Source organism: Gorilla gorilla, chromosome 2 (genome assembly GCF_029281585.2).
Source record: "Gorilla gorilla gorilla isolate KB3781 chromosome 2, NHGRI_mGorGor1-v2.1_pri, whole genome shotgun sequence".
Lineage (NCBI taxonomy): Eukaryota > Metazoa > Chordata > Mammalia > Primates > Hominidae > Gorilla > Gorilla gorilla.
Window position 1 is genome coordinate 194067113 of NC_086017.1, and position 17626 is coordinate 194084738.

A 17626-nucleotide genomic window follows, 5' to 3' on the forward strand; every position below is an offset into this window, starting at 1 on the left:
CCAGCACAGGCATTAAACGACCAGATCAACCCTGTAACTAATGAATTTGTTCTTACCAAAACAACAAACTTATTTGGTAACTCCCAAAGGCCTCCTAACTTCCTGGAGCTAGCCATGTACTGGGAGCGCCCAGCGCTGTACCAAGGCAGGTTTCTGGCGGCCACAAACCGTTCATCCATTCTTTCCCCCAATATTTAAAGAATGCATGTGAATGTGCCAAGCTCCTTGCTGGGCTCTGGGTAAATAGTCCTGCAAGGAGAAGCCAGATCTGCCTCATGCAGCAAGCCTGAAACTGGACTACATCCACGGAGGTTCTCCAGGAATTCACCTAGCTTTTGACCTAAAGTATTAACATAACACCTAGGGTGTTAATGAGGAGGATTCACTGTATCTCTTACTCCACTCTGTTCTACTCCATTGAAATAATCGTTTGTGGGTTTTCCTAAGCTCTACCAAGGTACAGGCCTTAGTTATTCTAATTGACCTCTCGCCTGCGTTTGAACACTTCCTCCTTGAATTTCCTGTTCATTTTCCATGACTCCACCTTCTCCTGCATCTCCTCTTTACTCTGACCACTCTCCTTTGCTGGCTGTACTCAATTTGGGCTTTCCTGACCATTCCTGAACGTCCTTCTGTATACAGCCTGTGTTACGCTGTCACTCACATTCCCACGACGTCAACTACTGCCCATATCAAGGGGAATCTCAAATCTTGACTTCCAGTCCCCAAGTGACAGGCCTAAACACTCATTCTGGTCATTTCACAGGTCCATCAAGCTCACCAAATCTAAAACTTTATCCCCAAACCCACTTTTCCTCCTGCCTTTTATCAAATCATCCAAACTAGAAATCTAAGAATCATCCACCACTCTTCCTGCCTCATCCCCTTACTCCGCATCTCACCAGTTTTCCCTCCTAAATGACTTTTAAATCTGCACCCTGCCTTCTATTTCTTAGCCAATTCTTTTTGTTGTTGTTGTATTTTTTTGTTTGTTTTGTTTTTGAGATGGAGTCTAGTTCTGTCACCCAGGCTGGAGTACAATGGCGCAATCTCAGCTCACTGCAACCTCCGCCTCCCAGGTTCAAGCGATTCTCCTGTCTCAGCCCCCCGAGTAGCTGGGATTACAGGTGTGTGCCACCATGCCCAGCTACTTTTTGCATTTTTAATAGAGACAGGGTTTCGCCATGTTTGTCAGGCTGGTCTCGAACTCCTGACCTCATGATCTGCCCCACCTCGGTCTCCCAAAGTACTGGGATCACAGGCGTGAGCCACCGCGCCTGGCCAGCCAATTCTTTATCATCTCTCCTCATCAGTAACTTCTTACCTAATCTTCCAGCCTCTACTCCTTCTCCACTGCTCCATAGTTGTCTTTCTATAATGCAAATGTGAATTTGTCCGTAAAATTCTCCAAGAGCTGTATAAGCATGAGCCTCTGGAATGGCATTAAAGTTCTCTCCTCTGATCTATCCATTCCCATTGCCATTTTCCACCACCCTCCACCCAAATGCACTTCATATTTCAGTTTTCACAAACCAAGACTGCCATACCTCTGCATGTTTCCTTGCTTTCTCCAATTCTCCTATCCCTGGCCTCCTAGCTAATACTGACTGAGCCCATGACACATACTAATTTATGTAATCCTCCCTGCGACACATACTAACTCATATAATCCTCACTTCTACCCTATGAGCATGCCCAGCTATTACGCCCATCCTACAAAGGGGAAAACGGAAGCACAGAGAGATTAAATAATATGCCTAAGATTCCCTAGCTAGGCCAGGCGCAGTGGCTCACGCCTGTAATCCCAGCACTTGGGGAGGCCAAGGCGGGCAGATAACTTAAGTTCAGGAGTTCGAGACCAGCCTGGCCAACATGGCGAAATCCCATCTCTACTAAAATTAACCGGGCATGGTTGTGCATGCCTGCAATCCCAGCTAGTCAGGAGGCTGAGGCAGGAGAATCGCTTGAACCCTGGAGGCAGAGGTTGCAGTGAGCTGAGATCGCGCCACTGCACTCCAGCCTGGGCAAGAAGAATGAGATTCCACCTCAAAGAAAAAAAAAAAAGAGATTCCCTAGCTAGCAAGTAGCAGAGCTAGGATTTGAAACCTGATAGTCTGGCTATCTGGTTAGTCTATTCTCTTGATTACCACATTATATTTCCCACCAAGATCTCAGTACTCAACTCAAAGACCATCTTCTCTATGATTGTCTCCTGACCTGATCCTTGGATTCCAGCAGTTAGGCAAGTTTCTCCCCACACCTTACATATACTTTTGTTACGCTTATGACATTCATATGATAAGCATTTGCCAACATGACCATCTCCCCTGCCAGACTGCACTGCTTAAGGTCAGAGACCTGGTTGCACAATTCTTTGAGTTTTCAGTGTCAAAGTGAGTGCCTGACATATATGTGCTACATAGTCACAGTGGGATAAATTAATGAAAAGAAAGAGATATGTAACTGATGTCTGTCTTAAGACAGTGCCTATATTGTTTGTTATTGTAAAGGAATGCTTGTTCTCCTTGGCAGATGTATGTTATACCATATGGTCAGATGGTAAATGTAGTAGCAACTGTATCCATTACTGTACTTCCTGGCTACAGTACTGAATGTGAAATGGAGAATTATTACTCAATCATCATGATTGGGTGAGATAAACATATTTGTTAAAATTGTCCTGAATATTTTTTAAATGGAAAAGCATCCTGAAGATAAAGTATAAATTACAGTATTTAACAAAATAATATTAACTAATATTCTCATATTACTTTTTTTGTCATGTTTCAAATATTTAAGTTAAGGCTTTGAGTTTTTTCAAGTACAGGAGTTCTAATGACTATTTTCCATAGCAACAATCTCAGTACAATAATAAGAAATAAGATGGAAACATCTAGCCAAAATTGACTATCTTGTCTCTCTATCTCTCCACCTCTCTCTACCCTGCCACCCCCAACACATACACACACACTCCCTCTCACTGTATACCTAAAACAATGAAAAAATTAATATAGTGCTCATAAATACGTAAATACTTCCTGCCACAAAAGCTTAAAAATTCATATTAAGACATAATATTCACTGATAAAATAGTTGCAGTTCTGCTCAAAGAAACATGTAAAAGTAAAGATTTCATACTTCTAGAATCTGTCTTTAGCAGAAAGAGCAGAAGTAATCTGAAAAGACAGATTGCTAACATTTCTGGTAGTTCATCTAGCTAAAATTAAGCCTGCAGGGTAAACTACACACAGACACAGTTCAAAGCCACTAGTCTGAGATACACAGCCACCACCCTCCCACACTTAACTTGGGTGCTCTCAATTTTGCCCAACATTTACACTAATGTCCTTATTGGATTCAAGCTTGCTGATTTATGAATACATAAGGGTAAATGCAATTGACTGATGGAACCTATTTTGTTTTCAGTAAAACATGGCGTTTAGATCTTACGAATTCAGAATTATAACCATTTTTTAAAGGGTAAAGCAGACAGGATTAGGCCTCAGTCAGAGTGGGCCCTAGTGAAGCCACAGGAAGCCTAACATGAAAGCCACGGTTCCAAAGCTCATACCAAACTTACCAGAGTGGAGGCTAAAAGCAGAAGAACCTTTTGGCTCACCCCCCAGTGTTACTGGTGATACCAAAGGAATGACTGCCTGGGCCTCTTTCCTCCACATTAAGAACCATGCTAAGGCCGGACTTGGTGGCTCACACCTGTAATCCCAGCACTTTGGGAGGCCGAGGCGGGCGGATCACCTGAGGTCGGGAGTTCGTGACCCAGCCTGACTAACATGGAAAAACCCTGTCTCTACTAAAAATACAAAATTAGCTGGGTGTAGTGGCACATGCCTGTAATCCCAGCTACTTGAGAGGCTGAGGCAGGAGAATCGCTTGAACCCGGGAGGCGGAGGTTGTGGTGAGCCAAGATCGCGCCATTGCACTTCAGCCTGGGCAACAAGAGCGAAACTCTGTCTCAGAAAATAAAAAATAAAGTTAAAAGTAAATAAATAAGAACCATTATAAGAGGGATTCTTATCAGAACGAAGGGGTACACCTCAGGAACCATCCCTAGGAAATTGGGCACCAGTACTCCTTTCATACAAAAGAACCAACAAAAGCAGTATTCCAGTGGGTCCACCTTCTAAAAATGAAAATGGGAATATTCACCAGAGCCAGTCTGTCACCTCAAGGTACATGTGGATCTGTTGATTTTAACTCCTCCACCCTCATGGTAGAGGCATGGACTTGCAGTAACAGCTAGGAGTGGAGACCCAGCAATGAGAAACTGTCCAAGACCACCAATGATGATGTCACAATGTCCCACTGTCCCAGACTGTCTACCCTGGACCGCCCTGCCCACCCCAGCTTGGCCACTCCTAGATGAGACCAAGGCTCAGCCTGGGGTGTTTGTCCTTGACAGCTCCGGTCAATTGCAGAGAATGAATTCATTAAAACCATAATGAGTGATCCAGTTCCACAGGTAGCAAGGTAGAGGGTCCTCTAGAATCCTGGACGTTTGTCCCTGGACACTTTTGGAAATCCTCACTGAGACATTTTCCACCGATGATGACAGAGGGATGCTGGTATTGAATCACCCACCGCTTTCCTGTCTATTCCGTGGATAGTATATAAAGCATGAACATATCCCTGAGCCTCAGCATTCTCAATTACAAAATGAGATTGAGTTGAATTACAATAAATTTCTGTCAAACCGTAACTTTGTTTGATTCCTTCCTGGTAGACTATTGTGAGCTGCCCTCAAAGATCAGAAAAAGTATAGCCAGTTGCATTTTTTCACTCATTCATTCACTCTAAATATATGAAGTGCTGAGACCAGCACTGTCTGACAAATATGATGCAAGTCACAAATGCAGGGCAAATAAGAAAGTTTACCTTTCCTTTTAGTGACATTTTACAAAGTAAGGAGCATCCTGATTGCTGAACACGTGGAGGTGCCTGCAGAGCGTCACCCCAGACGGCACATGGAAGCTCTGTTCCTCCTCCCACAATGCCTTGCCCTGTGCTTCTCTTCATCTAAATTGTCTTTTGTATCCTTTATTATATACTTTAAATAAACTAGCAAATGGGCTGGGCGCGGTGGCTCACGTCTGTAATCCTAGCACTTTGGGAGGCCGAGGCTGGTGGATCACTCAAGGTCAGGAGTTTGAGACCAGCCTGGCCAACATGGCGAAACACTGTCTCTACTAAAAATACAAAAAATGAGCCAGGCATGGTGGCGGGTGCCTATAATCCCAGCTACTCAGGAGGCTGAGGCAGGAGAATCGCTTGAACCCAGAGGGCGGAGGTTGCATTGAGCCAAGATCATACCACTTTGCTCCAGCCTGGGTGGAAGAGCAAAACTCGGTTTCAAAAAAAATAAACTAGCAAATGTAAAATAAATGTAAAAAGAAACAACAGGCTTCACCTGTTTTGTTTCCAGCGTCTCTTTTTTTTTTTTAAATATTTGAGACACTGTCTCGCTCTGTTGCCCAGGCTGGAGTGCAGTGGCTCGGTCTCAGCTCGCTGCAAACTCCGCCTCTCAGGTTCAAGTGATTCTCCTGCCTCAGCCTCCCAAGTAGCTGGGATTACAGGCGCCCACCAACACGCCCGGCTAATTTCTGTATTCTTAGTAGAGAAGGGGTTTCGCCATATTGGCCAGGCTGGTCTCAAACTCTGACCTCAAGTGATCTGCCCGCCTCGGCCTCCCAAAGTGCTGGGATTACAAGCATGAGCCACCGCACCGGGCCTGTTTCTAGCATCTTATTTAACCCAAGATATCCAAAATATCAGCATTTCAACATGTGCTCAATATAAAATATCAATGACATATATTACATTCTTTTTTCAAAGTATGTCTTTGAAATTTGATGTGTATATTATGCCTAACGTATACCTGAATTTGGACTAGCCATATTTCAAGTGTTCAGTTGCCTCATTTGGTAGTGGCTACCATATTGACCAGCATGTGCCTCAGCAGTGGCTGTGCTGGAGTGGATGCTCAACAATTGAGAGTAATAGTACTCTAACCTTCAAGAAATAAGTAAAAACCGAAACAAACCTGAAATATTTATATATAACCAAGAGTAAGCACAGAAATATTTAGTATTTAGAAAGTTAGCATAGTTCAATTGGAAAAAAAGCATGTGGTAAGGGGAAATAATTATTCTTAAAAAATAAATATCTCTTGGATAAATGTTTTCAGTGTATGTAGCACACTAGGAAAACCACTTATACACATTTGTAAAATCTTCCAAGCATTTGTAATTTGCTTGACCCTGAACATGTTATCCTGTTCAATGTGATTTCTGCACAGGGATTTTTCAATCAAAATAAGACATATGAAACCCAGAAACACATTTCACAAGCACTTTAGAGTTTCGAGATGTTTTTTGTGGGGCACACAGTAAATAAGGAAATGTCATTTTCTCCATTTCTTTCGTGATACGTCACACTTTTAAAAGAAATTATTTGGGATGGATGAAGAGAGAAGAGTTTGGAGAAAGGGAAGGTTTTTGTGCAAATATTATAAAACCAAAAAAGGTTAGTATCGGGGTCAGGTTAGCCTATAGCACTGTGAAAGAGAAAAAAAAACAATAAAAATAACAAAATGTTAATACTGTGAGATGAGCATTTTGAGAATGTATGCACCAAAAGAAATCAATGAACGGGCTGGGCACGGTGGCTCATGCCTGTAATCCCAGCACTTTGGGAGGCCGAGGCAGGTGGATCATGAGGTCAGGCGTTCAAGACCAGACTGGCCAACATAGTGAAACCCCACCTCTACTAGAAATAAAAATTTTAAAAAATTAGCTGGGTGAGATGGCAGGCGCCTGTAATCCCAGCTACTTGAGAGGCTGAGGCAGGAGAATCGCTTGAACCTGGGAGGCGGAGGTTACAGTGAGCCAAGATCACGCCACTGCACTCCAGCCTGGGCAACAGTGTGAGACTCCGTCTCAAAAAAAAAAAAAAAAACAGCCGGGCGCAGTGGCTCACGCCTGTAATCCCAGCACTTTGGGAGGCTGAGGCAGGCGGATCACGAGGTCAGGAGATCAAGACCATCCTGGCTAACACAGTGAAACCCCGTCTGTACTAAAAATATAAAAAATTAGCTGGGCGTGGGGGCGGGCGCCTGTAGTCCCAGCTACTCGGGAGGCTGAGGCAGGAGAATGGCATGAACCCGGGAAGCAGAGCTTGAAGTGAACCGAGATTGTGCCACTGCACTCCAACTTGGGCAACAGAGTGAGACTGCATCTCAAAAAAAAAAAAAAGAAAGAAATCAATGAAGGAATCTAAAGGTAACACAGACACACACACGCACACACACACGCAAATAAAGGTGCAGTCCAGACAGCTTAATCTGTTGTGGGGTGTCAGAGAGACTCCTTCAGGGTATTTGGGCAGGGAGATGACAGGGCAAAGGTCTTTAGAGATCAAATGTGGCCCAGCACGGTGGCTCACGCCTGTAATCCCAGCACTTTGGGAGGCCGAGGTGGGTGGATCAAGAGGTCAGTAGTTCAAGACCAGCCTGACCAACATGGTGAAACCCTGTCTCTACTAAAAATACAAAAATTAGCTGAGCGTGGTGGCACACTCCTGTAATCCCAGCTACTCAGGACGCTGAAGCAGGAGAATCACTTGAACCCTGGAGGCAGAGGTTGCAGTGAGCTGAGATTGTGCCACTGCACTCCAGCCTGGGCTATAGAGCAAGACTCCATCTCAAAAAAAAAAAAAAAAAAAGAGAATAGAGATAAAATGTAACATAGCAGCTCTTAATTGACCAAAAGTATAAAAGAGAGGAAAATGCTGTGGCCACAGATCACCACATTGAAGCAAAATAATTTTGTGGACAGCCTGGCCACAGAAGGGAGATGCACGGGATGGGAGCTGAGGAGAGAGGAAGGAGGCAGGAAGACCCATGTCAAGCCTGCCAGGGTGAGCTCTGGGGAGGTGTTGGTGACAGCACAATAGGCAGATCAGGTCTAGCTGGAAACAACTGCCACCACTTGGGAGGGGTTAAGAGGGAGGAAGGGATTATTTTCATTCTTGATCGATAGGATACAGCCCTACAGAGTAATAGCATAGCTGTGAAATGTGTAAGAGAATCCCTCACTCAGCCTGTGCAAGTGTGACAGAGCAATATACCTTGGGTGAAGTGTATGGCACAGAGCCCAGCTTCCTAGTTCACCACCAATGAGCCAGGTGTTTTGTTGGGTTGCTTGTTTTTGTGCCTGAGAAGGATCTACGAGTTGATCCCAATCCTTCAGATGGATGATTTTTCTTTTTCTTTTTCTTTTTTTTTTTGAGATGGAGTCTTGCTCTGTCGCCCAGGCTGGAGTGCAGTGGCGCCATCTCGGCTCACTGCAAGCCCCGCCTCCCGGGTTCACGCCATTCTCCTGCCTCAGCCTCCCGAGTAGCTGGGACTACAGGCACCCACCACCACGTCCGGCTAATTTTTTGTATTTTTAGTAGAGACGGGGTTTCACTGTGTTAGCCAGGATGGTCTCGATCTCGTGACCTCGTGATCCACCTGCCTCGGCCTCCCAAAGTGCTGGGATTACAGGCGTGAGCCACTGTGCCCAGCGGGATGATTTTTCAAAGAAGTAATGGATAATATTGATAACCATAACCTTGTAACTTCACCGTAGTTGGAATTTTCCCCCCACAATGTGATCTCTACATTATTTGAAGTTCAAACCCCTTGATATTTTTTTACAGTTTGTTTTATTTATTTTTAATTTAATTTTTATTTATTTATTTGAGATGGAGTTTCACTCTTGTTGCCCAGGCTGGAAGTGCAGTGGCGTGATCTCTGCTCACTGCAACCTCCGGCTTCCAGGTTCAAGCAATTCTCTGCCCCAGCCTCCCGAGTAGCTGGGATTACAGGTGCCTGCCACCATGCCTGGGTAATTTTTGTATTTTTAGTAGAGATGGGGTTTTACCATCTTGGCCAGGCTGGTCTTGAACTCTTGACCTCGTGATCCACCCGCCTCAGCCTCCCAAAGTGCTAGGATTACAGGCGTGAGCCACTGCACCCGGCCAGTTTGTTTTATTTTTATATAACTTAAAAACTGAGGCATGACATCAGCTTTGAAACTTTTGAAAAAGGCCTATGGGTTACATGAAAGAGTCATGGACTAAGAGACTGGCTTCCAATTTGGCTGTCACCATATGGGCAACTCATCCCTTCCTTCTTTGAGCGTCAATTTCCCTATCTGGCAGTAAAAAGAGAAGTTTTGTCCTAAAATTTACATGGAATAGCAAAACAACTTTGGAAAAGGGTAACAAAGCTCAAGGACTTACGTTTGCTGATTTCAAACCTTACTGTAAATCTATAATAAAACACTATAGTCCTGGCATCACACCTGTAATCCCAGCACTTTGGGAGGCCGAGGCAGGCAGATCACGAGGTCAGGAGATCAAGACCATCCTGGCTAACACGGTGAAACCCCGTCTCTACTAAAAATACAAAAATAGACATAGATTAATTGGAAATAATTGAGAATCCAGAAATAAACCTTTATATTTGTGGTCAATTGATTTTCAATAAAGGCATCAAGACAATTCAATGAGGGGAAGGATAGTCTATTCAACAAACGGTGCTGGAATAACTGGATAATCTTATTTAAAAGACTAAATTTAGACTTTATTTTGTACCATAGAGTATTAGTCCATTCTCATACTGCTGTAAAGACTGGGTAATTTACAAAGAAAAGAGGATTAATTGGCTCATGGTTCTGCAGGCTGTACAGGAAGCATGACGGCTTCTGCTTCTGAAGAGGCCTCAGGAAACTTTTCCTCATGGCAGAAGGCAAACTGGGAGCAGGTGCCTTACATGACAGGAGCAGAACCAAGCAGTGTGGGGAGGTGCGAAACACGTTTAAACAACCAGATCTCACGAGAACTTACTATCATCATCACCAAAGGGGAAACCCCCCCAACATGATTTAATCACCACCCACCAGTCCCCACCTCCAACACCGGGGATTATAATTTGGCATGAGATTTGGGCAAGGACACAGATCCAAACCTATCACATACCAAAAAATTTAACCAAAAAATAGAACAGAGACCAAAATATAAGAGCTAAAACTATAACATTTTAGGAAAAACATAGGAGAAAATATTTATGATCTTGAGTGAGTCCGAAAGTTCTTAGACATAACCCCAAAAGTGCAATACATAAAAGAATGAAAATAGATAAATTGGACTTTATCAAAATTTGAAAGTTTGCACTTTAAAAGACATCACTTAAAAAGTGAAATAATGGCCGGGCGAGGTGGCTCACGCCTGTAATTCCAGCACTTTGGGAGATCGAGGCGGGCGGATCACGAAGTCAAGAGATTGAGACCATCCTGGCCAACATGGTGAAACCCCGTCTCTACTAAAAATAAAAAAATAAGCTGCACGTGGTGGCACGAGCCTGTAGTCCCAGCTACTCAGGAGGCTGAAGCAGGAGGACTGCTTGAACCCAGGAGGTGGAGGTTGCAGTGCGCCGAGATCGTGCCACTGCACTCCAGCCTGGGCAACAGAGTGAGATTCCGTCTTAAAAAAAAAAAAAAAAAAAAGGAGAGAGAGAGAAAAAAAACAAGCTAGACTATAAATCATATAACCAGTAAAGGATCTATATCCAGAATATGTTAAAGACTTTAAAAACTCAATAGTAAGACAAGAAATCCAATTTTATTTTATTTTATTCATTTTATTTTAAAAATTTCTTTTCCAAGCAATACTACAATGAATATTTTTAGCCGTACATCCTGGAGTGCCTGTGTGGATATATCCGTACAAAAAAACTCTTCAAGGCCGGGCGCGGTGGCTCACGCCTGTAATCCCAGCACTTTGGGAGGTCGAGGCGGGCGGATCACGAGGTCAGGAGATCAAGACCATCCTGGCTAACACGGTGAAAACCCGTTTCTACTAAGAATACAAAAAAATTAGCCAGGCGTGGTGGTGGGCGCCTGTAGTCCCAGCTACTCTGGAGGCTGAGGCAGGAGAATGGCGTGAACCCAGGAGGCGGAGCTTGCAGCAAGCCAAGGTGGCGCCACTGCACTCCAGCCGGGGCGACAGAGTGAGACTCCGTCTCAAAAAAAAAAAGCGAACAAACAAACAAACAAACAAAAACCTATCTAGAGGAATGTCTGAATTAAAGGGTATTTTAACAGATATTAATGCTTTACCAAATTGACCTTCAAAAAAGTTATGCCAATTTATACTCCCATTAGCAGTGTGTAATTATACATTTCCTACAAATCTTGCCAAATCCATAGTTTTGTAATCCCCTTTACTTGTTGCCAATCTAATAGGTAAAAATAACAATATCCTGCTGTTTTAATTTACATTTTTAAAAATTTAGCTTTTAAGTTCAAGGGTATAGGTTTGTTATATAGGTAAACTTGGGTCTTTTTTTTTTTTTTTTTTTTTTGGTTGTTGTTGTTGTTGTCGTTTTGAGATGGAGTCTTGCTCTGTCACCCAGGCTGGAGTGCAGTGGCAGGATCTTGGCTCACTGCAAGCTCCGCCTCCCAGGTTCAAGCAGTTCTCCTGCCTCAGCCTCCCGAGTAGCTGGGATTACAGTTAGAGACAAGATTTCACCATGTTGGCCAGGCTGGTCTCGATCTCCTGACCTCAGGTGATCTGCCTGCCTAAGCCTCCCAAAGTGCTGGGATTAGAGGTGTGAGCCACCTCGCCATGGGGGCTTGTTGTACAGATCATTTAATCGCCCAGGTACTAAGCCTAGTACCCATTTGTTATTCTTCCTGATCCTCTCCCTCCTCCTAGATTCCACTGTCTGATAGGGCCCAGTGTGTGTTGCTCACCTCTATGTGTCCATGTGTCCTCGTCATTTAGCTCCCACTTATAAGTAAGAACATGCAGTATTTGGTTTTCTATTCCTGTGTTAGTTTGTTAAGCATAATGGCCTCCAGCTCCATCCATGTTCCTGCAAAGGACATGATCTCATTCTTTTTAATGGCTGCATAGTATTCCATGGTATATATGTACCATGTTTTCTTTATCCTGTCTACCATTGATGGACATTTAGGAGGATTCCATGTCTTCACAATTGTGAATAGTGCTGCCATAAACATACGTGTGCATGTGTCTTTATAATAGAATGATTCATATTGCTTTGGGTGTATGCCCAATGATAGGATTACTGGATCGAATGGTATTTCTGTTTTAGGTCTTTGAGGAATCATCACACTGCTTTCCACAATGATTGAACTAATTTACACTTTCACCAACAGTGCATAAGCATTTCTTTTTTTCTGTATACTCACCAGCATCTGTTATTTTTTTACTTTCTATTAATAGCCATTCTGACTGGTGTAAGATGGTATCTCATTGTGGTTTTGATTTGCGTTTCCCTAATGATCAGCGATGCTGAGCTTTTCTTCATATGATTATTGGCCGCATGTGTGTCTTCTTTTAAAAAGTGTCTGCTCATGTCCTTTGCCCACTTTTTAAAGGGTTTGGGTTTTTTTTCTTGTAAATTTAAGTATCTTATAGATGCTGGATATTAGACCTTTGTCAAACGCATAATTTGCAAGAATTTTCTCCCCTTCTGCTGTCTGTTCACTCTGTTGACAGTACCCTTGGCTGTGCAGAAGCTCTTTAGTTTTATTAGATCCCATTTGTCAATTTTTGCTTTTATCACAATTACTTTTGGCATCTTTGTCATAAAATCTTTGCCCGTTCCTATGTCCAGAACAGTGTTGCCTAGTTTGTCTTTCAGATTTTTATAGTTTTGGGTTTTATGTTCAAGTCTTTGATCCATCTTGAGTTAATTTTTGTATATGGTGTAAGGAAGAGGCCCAGTTTCAATCTTCTGCTTATGGCTAGCCAGTTATTCCAACACCATTTATTGAATAGGGAATCCTTTCCCCATTGCTTGTTTTTGTCAAGTTTATTGAAGATCAGATAGTTAACAGGCTTGCGGTCTTATTTCTGCGCTTCCTATTCTTTTCTATTGGTCTGTGTTTCTGTTTTTGTAACAGTACCATGCTGTTTTGGTTACTGTAGCCCTGTAGTATAGTTCGAAGATTGGTAACTTCATGCCTCCAGTTTTGTTCTTTTTGGTTGGGATTGCCTTGTCTATTTGGGCTCTTTTTTGGTTCCGTATGAATTTTAAAATAGTTTTTTCTAGTATTTTTTTTTTTTGAGACAGTTTCACTCTGTCACCCAGGCTGGAGTGCAGGGGCACAATTTTGGCTCACTGCAACCTCCACTTCCTGGGTTCAAGCAATTCTCTTGCCTCAGCCTCCCAAGTAGCCGGGGCTACTGGTACATGCTACCATGCCTGGCTAGTTTTTTCTAGTTCTGCAAAGAATGTCAATGGTAATTTAATAGGAATAGCATTGAATCTATAAATTGCTTTATACAGTATGGTCATTTTAAGGATATTGACTCTTCCTATCCATGAGCATGGAATATTTTTCTCTTTGTATCATCTCTGGTTTCTTTGAGCAGTGTTTTGTAGTTCTCCTTGTAGAGATCTTTCACCTCCCTGGTTAGCTGTATTCCTAGGTATTTTATGTTTTTTTGTGGCAGTTGTGAATGGAATTGCATTTCTGATTTGGCTCTCAGCTTCACTGTTGTTGGTGTATAGGAATGATAGTGATTTTGCACATTTATCTTGTATCCTGAGACTTTGCTGAAGTTTTTTTTTAATCAGCTTAAGGAGCTTTTGGGCTGAGACTATGTGGTTTTCTAGATATAGGATCATGTCATCTGCAAACAGGGATAATTTGACTTCCTCTCTTCCTATTTGGATGTCCTTTATTTCTTTCTCTTGCCTGACTGCCCTGGCCAGAACTTCCAATACTATGTTGAATACAGTTGGTGAGAGAGGGCATTCTTGTGCCAGTTTTCAAGGGGATTGCTTCCAGCTTTTGCCCATACAGTATGATGTTGGCTATGGGTTTGTCATAGATGGCTCTTACTATTTTGAGGTATGTTCCTTCAATACCTAATTTATTAAGAGTTTTAACATGAAATGGTGTTGAATTTTATTGAAAGCCTTTTCTCCACCTATTGAGATAATCATGTGGTTTTTGTCTTTGGTTCTGTTTATGTGATGAATTGCATTTATTGATTTGAATAATATTGAACCAACCTTGCATCCCAGGGATAAAGCCTACTTGATTGTAGTAGATAAGCTTTTCTATGTGCTGCTGGATTCAGTTTGCCAGTATTTTGTTGAGGATTTTTGCATCAATATTCATCAAGGATATTGGCCTGAAGTTTTCTTTTTTTTGTTGTGTCTCTGCTAGGTTTTGCTGTCAGGATGATGCTGGCCTCAAAGAATGAGTTAGGGAGGAGTCTCCCTTCTCAATTCTTTTTTTTTTTTTCTTTTTCTTTTGAGACAGAGTCTCCCTCTGTCACTCAGGCTGGAGTACAGTGGCGCGACCTCAGCTCACTGCAACCTCCGCCTGCCAGGTTCAAGCAATTCTCCTGCCTCAGCCTCCCAAGTAGCTGGGACTACAGGCGCGTACCACCAGGCCCAGCTAATTTTTGTGTTTTTAGTAAAGACGGGGTTTCGCCATGCTGGCCAGGCTGGTCTTGAACTCCTGACCTTGTGATCTGCCCGCCTCGGCCTCCCAACGTGCTGGGATTACAGGTGTGAGCCACCGCACCTGGCCCTCAATTCTTTGGAATAGTTTCAGCAGGAATGGTACCAGCTCTTCTATGTACAGCTGGTAGCATCTAGCTGTGAATCCATCTGGTCTGGGCTTTTTATGGTTGGTAGGCTATTCATTACTGACTCAATTTCAGAGCTTGTTATTGGTCTGTTCAGGGATTCAGTTTCTTCCTGATTCAGTCGGGAAGCTGTATGTGTCCAGGAATTTATCCATTTCTTCTAGAATTTCTAGTTTATGTGCACAGAGGTGTTCATCATGTTCTCTGATGGTTATTTGTATTTCTGTGGGGTCAGTGGTAATATCCTCTTTGACATTTCTGATTGTGTTTGTTTGTTTGTTTTTTGAGACAGAGTCCCACTCTGTTGCCCAGGCTAGAGTGCAGTGGCATGACCTTGGCTCACTGCAACCTCCATCTCCCAGCTTCAAGTGATTCTCCTGCTTCAGCCTCCCAAGTAGCTGGGATTACAGGCACGTGCCACCACGCCCAGCTAATTTTTGTATTTTTATCAGAGATAGGGTTTCACCACATTAGCCAGGCTGGTCTGAACTCCTGACCTCAAGTGATCCGCCTGCCTCGGCCTCCCAAAGTGCTGGGATTACAGGCGTGAGCCACCACGCCTGGCCCTGATTGTGTTTATTTGAATCTTCTCTCTTTTCCTCTTTATTAGTCTACCTAGTGGTCTGTTTTATTAATTTTTTCCAAAAAAAAAGCTCCTGGATTCATTGATCTTTTGAGTGTTTTTTCATGCCTCAATCTCATTCAGTTCAGCTCTGATTTTGGTTCTTTGTCTTCTGTTAGCTTCGGGATTGGTGTGCTCCTGGTCTCTAGTTCTTTTAGCTGTGATGTTAGGTTGTGAAATTGAGATATTTCTAACTTTTTGATATGGGCATTTAGTTCTTGTTTTGTTTATTTGTTTGTTTGTTTTGAGACAGAGTCTCTCACTCTGTTGCCCAGGCTAGAGTGTAGTAGCGTAATCTCAGCTCACTGCAACCTCCCCCTGCCAGGTTCAAGTGATTCTCCTGCCTCAGCCTCCTGAGTAGCTGGGACTACAGGCACGCACCACCATGCCCAGCTAGTTTTTTGTATTTTTAGTAGAGACAGGGTTTGCCATGTTGGCCAGGCTGGTCTTGAGCTCAAGTGATCTGCCTGCCTCAGCCTCCCAAAGTGCTGGGATTATAAGTGTAAGCCACCATGCTCAGCCTGATTAGTTCTATAAATTTAGTTCTATAAATTTCCCTCTTAACACTGCCTTAGCTGTGTCTCAGAGATTCTGGTATGTTGTATCTTTGTTCTCATTAGTTTCAAAGAACTTCTTGATTTCTGCCTTGATTTCATTCTTTACCCAAAAGTCATTCAGGAGCAGGTTATTCAAATACCATGGAATTGCATGGTTTTGAGTGAATTTCTTAGCCTTGATTTCTAATTTGATTGCACTGTGGTCTAAGAAATTGGTTATTATGATGTCAATTCTTTTTTATTTCCTGATGAGTGTTTTACTTCTGATTATGTGATGATTTTAGAGTATGTGCCACGTGGTGATGAGAAGAATGTATATTCGGTTGGTTTTGGCAGAGAGTTCTGCAGATGTCTATCAACTCCATTTGGTCCAGTGCTGAGTTCAGGTCCTAAATATCTTTGTTAATTTTCTGTCTCAATGATCTGTCTGATATTGTCAGCAGGGTTTAAAGTCTCCTACTATTATTATGTGGAAGTTTAAGGCCCTTTGAAGGCCTCTGAGTACTTGTTTTATGAATCTGGCTGCTCCTGTGTTGGGTGCATATATATTTAGGATAGTTAGATCTCCTTGTTGAACTGAACCTTTTACTGTTATGTAATGTCCTTCTTTGTCTTTTTTATCTTTGTTGGTTTAAAGTCTGTTTTGTCTGAAACTAGGATTGCAACCCCTGCTTTTTTCTGTTTTCCATTTGCTTGGTAGAGTTTTCTCCATCCTTTTATTTCGAACCTATGCCGTCATTACATGTGAGATGGGTCTTTGATGACAGCATGCCAATGAGTCTTGATTCTTTATCCAGCTTGCCACTCTGTACCTTTTAATTGGGACATTTGGCCCATTTACATTCAAGGTTAATATTGATATGATTCTATTATCATGATGTTAGCTGGTTATTTTGGAGACTTGTTTATGTGATTCCTTTATAGTGTCACGGTCTGTGTACTTTAATGTGTTTTTTTAGTGGCTGGTAATGGTCTTGCCTTTCCATATTCAGTGCTTCCTTCAGGAGCTCTTGTAAGGCAAGTCTGGTGGTAACAAATTCCCTCAGCGTTTGCATGTCTGAAAAGGTGTCCAAAAAGGATCTTATTTCTCTTTTGCTTATGCAGCTTAGTTTGGCCAGATATGAAATTCTGGGTTGGAATTTCTTTCCTTTAAGAATGTTGCATATTGGCCCCCAGTCTCTTCTGGCTTGTAAGGTTTCTGCTGAGAGGTCTGCTGTTAATCTGATAGGCTTCCCCTTGTAGGTGACCTGGCCTTTCTCTCTACCTGCCTTTAACATTTTTTCTTTCATTCCAGCCTTGGAGAATCTGACGATTATGTGTCTTCAGGATGAACTTCTTGTGAAATATCTTACTGGGGTTTTCTGCATTTCCTAAATTTGAATGTTGGCCTCTCTAGCTGGGTTGGGGAAGTTCTCATGGATGATATCTTGAAATACGTTTTCCAAGTTAGTTCTATTCTCCCCATCTCTTTCAGGGACAACAATGAGTCATAGATTTGGTCTCTTTTACATAATCTTATATTTCTCAGAGGTTTAGTTCATTCCTTTTCATTCTTTTTTCTCTATTCTTGTCTGACTGTCTTATTTCAGAAAGCCAGTCTTCAAGCTCTGAGATTCTTTCCTCTGCTTGGTCTATCCTGCTATTAATACTTGTGATTGCATCATGAAGTTCTTATAGTATGTTTTTCAGTTCTATCAGATTGATTATTTTCTTTTCTATACTGGCTATTTTGTCTGTCAGCTCCTGCATTGTT

General features: G+C 42.5%; 1 protein-coding gene across 1 annotated transcript in view; it reads right to left on the reverse strand.

The window, feature by feature from the left end:
• The window catches only part of DCUN1D1 (defective in cullin neddylation 1 domain containing 1), a 43057-nt gene extending 38749 nt beyond the window's left edge, over positions 1 to 4308 (reverse strand). The window contains exon 1 of the mRNA XM_019024573.4: positions 4168 to 4308. The gene's annotated coding sequence lies outside the window, so the exon portion shown is untranslated. The remainder of the gene's footprint in view (positions 1 to 4167) is intronic.
• Positions 4309 to 17626: the final 13318 nt, after the last annotated feature.